We start from the raw sequence: 12,211 nt of genomic DNA on the forward strand, positions 1-12,211 counted from the left end.
AGCTCATGTGCTGACCCAAAAGATTATTATTTGGCTTTTATTTTACCCAACAGGATATTGGTGAGGATGCTGTTTTTTTGTGGTTGAGGTAGATGATGTAGATCACTGACAGAATATCGTAAACACAAATATTGACAGAATATTAGGCCTGATTACAACTTTGGAGGAGGGTGTTAATCCGTCCCAAATGTGACGGATATTCTGCCCACCGTATTATGAGTTCCAAAGGATATAATGGACTTGTAATTCGGCGGATGGTATATCCGTCACATCTGGGACGGATTAACACCCTCCTCCAAAGTTGTAATCAGGCCCATTGTGTCAAAAGTATAAAAATATCTCTGAGGTAAGTACAAATAGGTAAGTATAGATTTAATATTCTTAACTCCACATCTATGTACCTTGAAGATATATATATATATCATCAAGATACATGTGTGTGGAGCTATGTATAGTAAAACTTTACTTATCTATAGAATCTTACATTCACAATATTTTTGTCCTCAATATCCTTGACTCAATATTTTGTCCGCACAATATTGTTTCTCCAACATTTTGTCTGCATACCAGATGATATGGTATCTGTGATTCCATGATACTTTTCGATGGCAATGTGTGGTTCATTTATGAATCTTATAGTTAAAGAGAAATGTGACTAGGACAGGGAGTCCCTCTACAGACAGAGGCGGGGATCAGGTATAAATATTGGACTCCCAGAACCACTCTTCAGATAACTTCTGGAACTCTGGAAGGTTCAGAAGAAAGGTTGTTCTGCTGCTAGAAGGACTGCCCTGCTAGCCTCTCTGCCTCGGGAGGAAAGAGAGGACCTGCTCCTTGAACCCAGAAACAGCAGGGTGACTCCATGGGCTGGCTGGCTAGCCTCCTGTATGAACTACAAAGACATAACAAGCTCCAGAAGTGCTGCAACCTACGTGCCTACTACTGCTGGTTCATGATGCAGTGAGGCCTAGACCCCAGTTGTGCACCCCCCCAGGACCTAGCCCATTAGTGAGAAGTTAAAGTGGCCTTCAGTTTCCAAAATCTGGGACACTTGACTTTGCTGCAGACTTATCCCGCTTAGTTCCAGAAAAACATCTAAGCCCAAGATTCACTGGGCTTGATTCGGACCAACACTCCATTGACAATGACAACCTCATTAGCCTGAAAATCCATCTTCTCCCACTCTGAGCTTTTCCCGCTTCCATCAATAGTTTCATTGAGTCCTGTTCCGGTGGCTGGAGCATATGAACTGCTGAGACTCTACCTTCTGAAGTACTTTTTCCAAAATTCTTTCTGAGTCTAAAAATAAGCTGAAACCGGTTCCAATCACCCCTTGCATATGCCCCATGGTCGATCATGGTTGGGCTCAACCTTTGACTTTGACTCAATCCCACATAACCAGATACCCGATGTTGGAAATGGCCTTTCTGCAGGGTCACCCCCAAACTTTTTGCCTTCCTCTTCCTCTTTTTCTGACCTCATTTTCGCTGGCTTTAAGACTCTGCGCTCTTTACCACTGCTAACCAGTGCTAAAGTGCATATGCTCTCTCCTTAAAACATGGTGACATTGGCTCATACCCAATTGGTTTATTTAATTTACTTGTAATTCCCTAGTTAAGTGCACTACATGTGCCCAGGGACTGTAATTTAAATGCTACTAGTGGGCTGCAGCACTGATTGTGCCACCCACATAAGTAGCCTCCTAACCATGTCTCAGGCCTGCCTCTGCAGTGCCTGTGTGTGCAGTTTCACTGCCACTTCGACTTGGCATTTAAAAGTACTTGCCAAGCCTTAAACTCCCCTTTTTCTACACATAAGTCACCCCTAAGGTAGGCCCCAGGTAGCCTAAAGGGCAGGGTGCTAGATAAAAGGCAGGACATGAACATGTGTGTTCTATATGTCCTAGTAGTGTAAAACTCCTAAATTCGTTTTTACACTGCTGTGAGGCCTGCTCCCTTCATAGGGTAGCATTGGGGCTACCCTCATATACTGTTTGAGTGGTAGATCCTGATCTGAAAGGAGTAGCCAGGTCATATTTAGTATGGCCAGACTGGTGATACAAAATCCTGCTTAATGATGAAGTTGGGTTTTATATTACTATTTCAGAAATGCTACTTTTAGAAAGTGAGCATTTCTCTACACTTAAGTCCTTCTGTGCCTTCCAATCCACGTCTGGATAGGTTTAGTTGACAGTTCCCTTGTGCATTCACTCAGACACACCCCAATCACAGGATACTCAGCCTCACTTGCATACATCTGCATTTTGAATGGGTCTTCCTGGGCTGGGAGGGTGGCGGGCTTGACATGTACATGTCAAAGGACAGTAGCCTGCCCTCACACAAAGGACTGCCACACCCCCTACTGGGACCCTGGCAGACAGGATGGAATGAAAGGGGACCCTGTGCACTTCTAAGCCACTCTTTGAAGTCTCCCCCACTTCAAAGGCACATTTTGGTATTTAAGCAGGGTCTCTGACCCTACCAACTTAGACACTTCTTGGGGAAGATACTCTACCTCACAGACACTTCCTGGAGAAGAAGCCTGAACCAGAACCTGCATCCTGCCAAGAAGAACTGCCTGGCTGCCCAAAGGATTCACCTGTCTGCTTTCTGTGAAGGACTGCTGCCTTGCTGTTGCCCTGCTGCCTTGCTGCTCTCTGGCTGTGGTGAAGAAGTGCTCTCCAAGGGCTTGGATAGAGCTTGCCTCCTGTTCCCTGAAGTCTCAGAACCAAAAAGACTTCATCTCTTCAAGAAGGACTCGTGCGGCAAAAATCGATGCACAGCCTGCCAGAAACGACGCACAGCCTGCACCGTGGTGCAAATTTCACTGCACGCCGCACTGGAACGACGCAGCCCGACTTCACAACGAGAAGATCAATGCAGTGCCAGCGTAGTGACTGGAAATTCACTGCTCGGCCCACCGAATCAACGCATAGCCGAGCCAGAACGACGCCGCCCGACTTCCAGAGAGGAATCGATGCAGCGCCTACTGTGTGGTAGAAAATCCAACACAACGCCCACCGGATCGACGCAGCTCCTGTGACTTCGTCCTGCCAGCGCAGTAAATCCTTGCATCCTCTCTGGGGCGTCTGAAAAAACCGCAACCCGAAGAGGATCCACTACGGAGCACCTGAAATCGATGCACATCCGTCCCTGCATGAAAACTAAACGACGCATCGCCGTGTGCGGCCTGAGAAATCAACGCACACCCCTTTGTTTCCACGCATCTCCTCCTCTGCGGTTCTTTGCAGAGATTTTTCAAGCAATCCAGGTAATTTGTGCTCGAAAGAGATTTTGTTTGCTTTTAAAAGACTTAAGACACTTTATATCACTTTTCTAGAGATATCTGAACATATAGTTATTGCATTTTAATCGTTTTGACCTGCATCTTATCAGATAAATATTATATATTTTTCTAAACACTGTGTGGTGTATTTTTGTGATGCTCTATGGTGGTATTGTATGATTTATTGCACAAATACTTTACACATTGCCTTCTAAGTTAAGCCTGACTGCTCAGTGCCAAGATACCAGACGGTGGGCACAGGATAATTTGGATTGTGTGTGACTTACCCTGACTAGAGTGAGGGCCCTTGCTTGGACAGGGGGTAACCTGACTGCCAAACAAAGACCCCATTTTTAACACCTGCGGTTAGCCGTTTTATTTTTTAGGTGCTATTTTTTACTAAACTCTTTTAAAATTCATATCTCTGGTTCTAGTAGATGTATTTAATTTGCTTTGGTTGGTGTTCTTTTATATATTTTAAAATGCACTCTATTTTTCTAAATTGGTAAGGAATTTGTCTTGAGTTGTGTTCATACTTTATGACTGTTTGTGTGCTTCAAAAATACTTTTCACATTGCCTGTAAGTTAAGCCTCACTGCTTTTGTGCCAAGATACCAGAGGGTTACGCACATGTTCATTTAATGACTTTCTGTGGTTCGCTTGGGCCAGGATTGCGTTATTATTTGAGTTAGGCTTCCACCTCTATCCACTAATAACGCAATTTCTTACAATAACACAACAAAGCGCAGCAACCAAACTCTGGACCAAATTTACTAAGAATTCTAAGATATGGTGATGTTGCTCCAGGGTGCCTCCTTCCATACTTATACCCTTGCACCATAGTGCAAGGTTGTCAGTTTGATGTTAACAGGTCTTGTTGGGAGGGTACTGGTACCCTTTCAACACAGTAACTAAGCTTTTACATACTTTAATATTCTTTGCACTTTGTATGTGGGCTGTGCAGTGCAGCACTCAACCAAAATATGAAACTTCTGAACACATTTAAACAATGATTCATATTTATGGTTTCCTTAAGAAGGCATTATTCTTGGCACAAATCATGTTGTATTATTCTAAATAGATAGGGATCTGACTCAAGATGCATAGGTGGTATAGGTAGTTCCATGGGAATGTCCACATACATTAATGAGATGCCCCTTGACACAAAGTATCACAAAGCTAAACAAAGTGCTACTTTGTATTACTACAAGGCTGGAGGGTAAATCAGAAAAAATCCACTTATACTGGACTGCACTCCTTTTTTTGGTGACACTGCACCACTGCAAAGTGTGAGTAACTCTAGTGTCTGCTTATTTACTACAGTGTCTGTGGCAGGGTGACTTGGTGAGCCACAGGGACATTGGCAAATTGGGTACTTGCAATACAGATTTGCACACAGATAGTCCTAACATGCTAATTGTATTTTCAAATGTACTTTGTAGGGCCCTGCTTTCATGATGCAAAGAGCAACATGGTGTCAATGGTGATGTCATCATGTGACTTTCCCTTCTGTATGGAATAGGATGGCTATCATGATGTTCTGGTTGAGATTGGATCTCAGATGAAGGCACATTTCGACAGGGAGGATGCTACTTTACTATAACATTGTTACCTGTTGTGCACTGTTGCCTCTTCCTGAGATTTCACATGAATATTCATGGCAAATACAATTGGTTTTCTGTAAAGTTGAGTTCTTTTTGCACTGTCACTAAATTTGTAAAGTCCCTGCAATATTGAGTTGTGCATATGTCGGGGGTGTGAACTTAATGGTATTAGCTATCTTTAATAGTTCTTTCAAGGGACTGTCCTCACATGCATTCTACCCTGTGATTTGTGTGGATTAACAGTGATTTGTCAAGTGTCTCCTGCTGCAAGTCTTATCCCTTCAGTTTTGTACTGTCTTGTTTGCTATGGATACTTCTTGAATCATGTTTTGCATTAAATCTGCTCAGGATATAAAGCACAACCAACCCTGTTTAGATATATTTGCCAGACAGATGAAGGCATCTATCTCTTCAGCATCTTGTTTGATGACTGCCATATTTAATGTATCTGTTCAGAAACGTTTTTGTTGTTCATATACAAACTATCAAAACCAAAAAATAAACATCTCTTCCAGTGTGTATGGGGTATTTGTTCTGTTTTTCTGTTTTGGATCACTAAACTTTCTCTGGTGTGCCTGAAATGAAATTTTTTATGTAGAATCTAAATCGTGTTGATGGCCTGATGTACATTGTCTGGTTGCCTAACATTTGACAGTCTGAAGGACAAATGGTGGGCTCCATTGTCTGAAACATGGTGACTCCCCAAGTCTGATTAGATCTGGGAACCATGGGTTTGTCAAATGGAAAATCTGCCACATTTTTGACTATCTTGTCCAACTAATTCTAAATGCAGCCATATGTTTCCATATACTTTGGCAGTTTCTCTTTCAATTTGGTCCTGGATTTCCATTCTTTAGTGAGTTTGTACAATTTGTTTTTGTAAAGCTATTTTTTGCAGCTAACCATCTATGTGTCAGGAATAAGTGCAATTTTAACTAGATTTTAGATTGCTTGATTGAGTGTTTGTTTCAGGAGTGTGCCAATCATGCACATGTAATGATAAAGGCAGAATGTGGTTTCTGATTTAGAATTGGCAGTTTCTGGGCCTGATTCACAAATGTAAACTTACACTTTTGTGTAAGTTTAATATTTTTGTTTGCTATTCGCAAACTCTGAATCAATAGTAAGGTTACAACCATTGAGACTCCACAGTTGGAACAGACAACTCTGCACATAAAAAGAAAGGCCTTTTTTATATTTTCAAAGACAAGTCTTGTTTGAAACTGTGTTACTGAATGAGGGGGATGAAACTCTACTCAAGCAGCAACCACAATTCTTGTCAGGGTGAAATACAAGCAAACACCAAATTAACCTGTGCTCAACCCCCTAGCAGCTTGACTTAGAGGCAAAGTGTAAAGTATGTATTTAGCATGTTAGACAGTAATATAGGGAAAATACAACACAAGAAATCGCACACTGGTTTAGAAAACTAGAGTATAATTTAATATTTAATATTTGACACCAAAATGACAAAATTGCAATCAGTACAGCAGGAGATATGCAATTCAAAAGATTTCACATAAGTGTAGTGCCTAAAAACACAAAGCACCACTCACAGTTGTCTGGTCATGCGAGACCCAGTAAAAGTAATAAGTTCAGGCAGACAGTGATGGAGCACGGGATGGATTCAGGGACCAGGGTAGTCCTGCTGAAAAGGTTACCTTCCAAAGTCTAGCTGGAAGAGTTCAGTTCAAGGTGGAGGACACCGCAAGGAGAAGGGAGAGCACTGTGAATGGTCATCGCTGTAGCAAGAAGATTGGGCTGGGAGTGCCAGATGGTCATCACTATGTGTGGAGATCCAGTCAGGCACCGCAGAGGGTCAGTGCTGGAGATTCAGGTGGGCAGTCACAGCAGGCTGCCAATGCTGCAGCAGAAAGTGCAGATCTCGAGTTGCGGGTTGCTGCTGGCAATCTCTGAGGCGCAAACAGTCAGGCTCACCAGAGCTTTGCATTGGTGGTCAGCACGTGCAGGAAGGTCTTGGCATGCACAGGCCTGGTGGTGGTTCTAAAAGCCCACAACTTCATAATTTCCCCTTTTCTTTGAGTAGGAGTTTCATGTATGCCTTGCCAAGGGGTGCTGGGACTGAGAGGCACCTCTTGAGGATCTGGGACTCACTCCAGCAGAGGCCAGCAGGGCTCAGGCAGTTCTTGATACCTGTCCATTTGCCGGTTCAGACAGCAGGTCAACTGGGCAGATGAAAGGAGGCCTCTGGAGCTTGTTATGTCCCTGTAGTTCAGAACAGGAGATCATTCAGATGACCCTTGATGTCACTTCAGCTTGGGATGAAGGGTGCAGGTGTAGTCTTCCTCTCAGAAAGCAGGCTAGGCCTCAAGCAGCAGGGCAGTAAGGCATTCTTCTTCTGTATTAGCCAGTGGTCCAAGAGCGCAATGAAGAGTTGGGTCTGAGGGACCACTGTTTATTCTTGGTGCCAGCTTTGAAGTAGGAGACATTTAGGGCCATATTTATACTTTTTGACGCAAAACTGCGCTTACGCAGTTTTGCGTCAAAAAAATTTGCGCCGTCTAACGCCATTTTGAAGCACCATGCGGGCGTCAAATTTATACTTTGACGTACGGCGGCGCAACCAACAGGTGGGAGTCATTATTTCGTGACGCACACAGCGTCGGTCTGTCGTAAAGGAAACCAACGTAAATGCGACGCACATCACTTTTTTTCACGCTATTGCGTTTAATTTTTGCGCGAAAACTGCCCTTTCAGCAGAGGAGAGCCAAAATGGATCCTAGATGCCCCAACAGACCCCAGGAGGATGAGAGCAGACCAGGAACCAGCCAGGAGGATCCATACAGGAACCAGGACATTTAAAAAAAAAAAAAAAGTGTCGCTTCAGTGCAGAGGAGCAGGAAATCCTGGTGAAAGAGGTGACGGAACACCAGCACCAACTTTTCATCTCCTCAAAATTGCCACTCAGTAGGAGAGAGGCCATCTGGAAACAAACTGTGGACAAGATTAACAGTGTGGCTGAAGAACGCCGGACAGTCACCGAGTGTAAGAAACGCTGGCATGACTGCAAACGTAGGACCAAAGAGAAAATGGCCAGGAACAGGAAGGCAGCAATGCAGACTGGAGGGGGGAGTCCAGCACAACAGGAGGCCCTGGACCACATGGAGGAGATGGTCGCAGCCGTCATCCCGGAGGAGATCGTCACAGGGATTCAAGGACTGGACAGCGCAGACTACCACGACACAACGCACATGCAGGGTAAGTCGCATGGGGAATTCAAATGCAATAATGGGGACTGTAAGCGGGGGGGGATACCTACTACACAATGCATGTAACTTAGCACATATATGAAGTGGCATGGGGAAAGGGGCACGGCAGGGGGGCATGCCCAGTACTGACCGAAGCTGGGGCACGACAAAATACAGCAACAACAACAGTCCCACGGGGACATCCTGTAATTACAACAAGAGAGCCAAGGGAAAGCAGTGACAGGTGGGAAGGACACTACCTCAAATCCACATCCAGGCACTTGTATTGCAAAATCTATTCTACATCAACTAGGTCCCTACCTGTAATGCAGTAGCAAATACAACAACTGCAACGTAACTGCCACAACAGTTGACAATAACACCTCTCATCTCTGTGCAGCTATAGTACCAAATGGCAGGAACCCCACCCTGGAACATACATACCTAAATTAGGGGGTGAGGATGACATCTGCAACTACTCCTAGAAATAAGACAAAGGTACCAGTACACTCAAATGCCGAATGTCCATAACTGACACATACATAAGCCTAAGTAAACATCAATAGGAGCCACACAGCACTAACGACACACACATGCTGCATACGTCAGGGTCCCTCACGTGCCTGGCTAACAAGGCTACATCACTAATGTCATACTGCTCAGACAACAACATTGAGGAGGGGACACAGGCAACTGGTCACTGAAACACATCTGCACAGTCTGACAAACAAATAGGGCATTCATACGATAAACAGGCCAATCCAGTAAGACACACATGATACCCCATCATATTCAAACATCAACAATGTTTACATCCATACCACATCCTAACATTGACATGCATAGGTAATGCCACGTAACATGTACAGATCATTCAATGTGAATAAAAAGTTTATGGGGCAGGGCCTGAGAGGCAAGTGTGCTGGCAGGGCAGTCACAACACCCACAGTCAGTCAAAGTGTAGTGTGGCAAGTGAAACGTATACTTTGCGCATTAGCCTCAGGCTGGAGGCCTTTGTGCATCTTACCCTGAATGTACTTATACTCATTTGCTCACATCTAAGAGCCTCAGAGCACTTTGCACTAAATGAATCTCATTGCCCTTCCTATCAGTTAATGTATCAAATAGTCAGTCCTAAGGTGTTGTCAATTAGTCAAATCACACTGTTTTGCCTACTTCTGCACTAGAGTTTGCCAGAACATATTCACTCTGTGCCCCAGTCAAGGATACCGTCTGGTACGTTGCTGATAGATGTGGTAGGGGTTAAGGTTTGGCATTCCTGCGTAGGGAAACTTTGTCATCACCATGACATATGTCTTTTAAATTCACTTCCTCGTCCCAAGACACGCATGGGGACCTGTTTCAGGTCCTGAGCTCGCCCCCCGCGACCGCAGCACCAACCTGCTGCCTCCTGCCTCTGTCCCCCGACCACGCTGCTGTTTGCGTGTTCGAGGCCCTCCTCCACCCGCAGGCATCCTCCTGCGCCTCATCCCTGGTGTCTAGTGGGCTCTGCCTAGCTCCACCTGACCCGTGTGCCGCTTCCGACGTCCTGTAAGTTGTTTTTCTGATTGTTTTTCCGATTTTTCTGCGCCTCGCCGCCGGTGCTTCTGCCCCCGTTGTGCCCCCCTGATTGCTGTCTCCCCGATCGTGTACTGTGCCATTACTGTATTTCATACTGTGTGTTTTCTATTGTGATTGCCTTTAATTTTGCTCGTTTTTTTGTGCTTTTGCCCCTTGTGCGCTCCCCCAAGCGTTCCGATCCCTGCCGCTGCCTCCCTGCGGCCCCGCCCCCCTCGCGCCCCCATTCGCCGCTCCCTCCCGCCTCCCGCCTCCCAGCTGCTCCTCCCTCCCCCTCCCTTCTTAATGGCTGGCGCTGTGCGTCGCGAGTGAGCGACCTCTGACCTGTTTCAGGTCCTGAGCTCGCCCCCCACGACCGCAGCACCAACCTGCTGCCTCCTGCCTCTGTCCCCCGACGATGCTGCTGTTTGCGTGTTTGAGGCCCTCCTCCACCCGCAGGCATCCTCCTGCGCCTCATCCCTGGTGTCTAGTGGGCTCTGCCTAGCTCCACTTGACCCGTGTGCCGCTTCCGACGTCCTGTAAGTTGTTTTTCTGATTGTTTTTCCGATTTTTCTGCGCCTCGCCGCCGGCGCTTCTGCCCCCGTTGTGCCCCCCTGATTGCTGTCTCCCCGATCGTGTACTGTGCCATTACTGTATTTCATACTGTGTGTTTTCTATTGTGATTGCCTTTAATTTTGCTCGTTTTTTGTGCTTTTGCCCCTTGTGCGCTCCCCCAAGCGTTCCGATCCCTGCCGCTGCCTCCCTGCGGCCCCGCCCCCCTCGCGCCCCCATTCGCCGCTCCCTCCCGTCTCCCGCCTCCCAGCTGCTCCTCCCTCCCCCCTCCCTTCTTAATGGCTGGCGCTGCGCGTCCTCGCAGCGGGCGCGCCGCTCGCGCGCCCGGAGGCGCGCCAGGGGCAAGCCCGTCTGCGCCCGTCCGTGCCTGGACCGCGCCCAGCGCCACCCCCCCTGGTCCTCACGCCCCCCGCATCACCCGCGTCCGCTACTCAACCAACGAACTCCGCGCACTCAACCCCGGCCCCTCCGCAGAGTGCTTCCTTGCAACCCCGAAGCACAGAAAAGGACCTTTCTCCTGCCGCACCTGCAACTTCTCCTGCGACAGAACGGCGAAGCCAACAACAAGAACTCCCAACACCAACCACCTGAACTGCATCCTCATCAACACACGCTCCGCACGAAAACACGCCATCGAACTCTGGGACTTACTCGACACCACCGCCCCTGACGTGGCCTTCCTGACCGAAACCTGGTGGAACGACTCCTCGGCCCCGGACATCGCAATCGCCATACCGGAGGGATACAAAATCACCAGAAGAGATCGAACCAACGGAATCGGCGGCGGAATAGCCATCGCCCACAAATCTACCCTCAAAATCCACACCCACACGGACGACACCCTCAAGACAGCCAAAGACCTCCACTTCCAGATCCACACGGACCCCAACACGACCCTCAGAGGAACCCTCATATACCGCCCTCCAGGACCAAGAGCCCCCTTCAGCGACACCGTCGCCGACCTCGCGAGCACCCACGCCCTCGCTTCCCCAGACTACATCCTCCTGGGAGATCTAAACTACCACCTGGAAAATAACAACGACGTCAACACCGCATCTCTGACCTCCAACCTCCTCAACCTCGGACTCAGTCAACTGGTCAACACTCCCACCCACATCGCCGGACACACTCTTGACCCCCTCTTCACCTCAAGCAACCACATCTCTTTCAGCCACACCTCCGAACTCCACTGGACCGACCATCACTGCGTCCACTTCTCTTATACGAAAATCACCGAACACCACCGCATCCCTCGACCTCCTCACCGCCGCTGGGGAAAAATCACCCAAGACCAACTAACCAGCACCCTCGTCAAAGACCCTCCACCCGGCTCAACCGACCCAAGCACTGCCGCCATCAACCTCCATCAATGGATCCTCGACTGCGCCAACACCTTACCCCCACTCAAGAAACCCACCGCCAACCAAGGAAAGAAAAAACCAGCCTGGTTCACAGACGAACTGACCGCCTCCAAAAGCCTCTGCCAGAAGCTCAAGAAGAAGTGGATCTTAGAGCGCACACCCGACAACCTCGCCTCCCTCAAAAACGCCAACCGTGAACACCACCAACGGATCCGAGTCGCCAAGCGCGCCCACTTCACTGAACGCATCAACAACAACGCCCACGACTGCAAAGAACTCTTCGGCATCGTGAAGGAACTCTCAAACCCCAACGCCAACTCCAACGACATCCCGCCCTCCCAGAAACTCTGCGACGACCTCTCCACCTTCTTCCACCAGAAAATCACAACCATCCACAACAGCTTCAACGCCACTCCGCCGCCAGACCCCACCCCTGACATCTCCACAGACGCCTGCCGCCTCACCGCCTGGACCCACGTGGACGAAACCAAAACAATAACAACCATGAACACCATCCACTCAGGCTCCCCCACGGACCCATGCCCTCATCATGTGTTCAACAAAGTCAACGCCATCATCGCCCCCAAACTCCGCGAGATCATCAACCTCTCCTTCGACTCCG

Source organism: Pleurodeles waltl, chromosome 3_1 (genome assembly GCF_031143425.1).
Source record: "Pleurodeles waltl isolate 20211129_DDA chromosome 3_1, aPleWal1.hap1.20221129, whole genome shotgun sequence".
NCBI lineage: Eukaryota > Metazoa > Chordata > Amphibia > Caudata > Salamandridae > Pleurodeles > Pleurodeles waltl.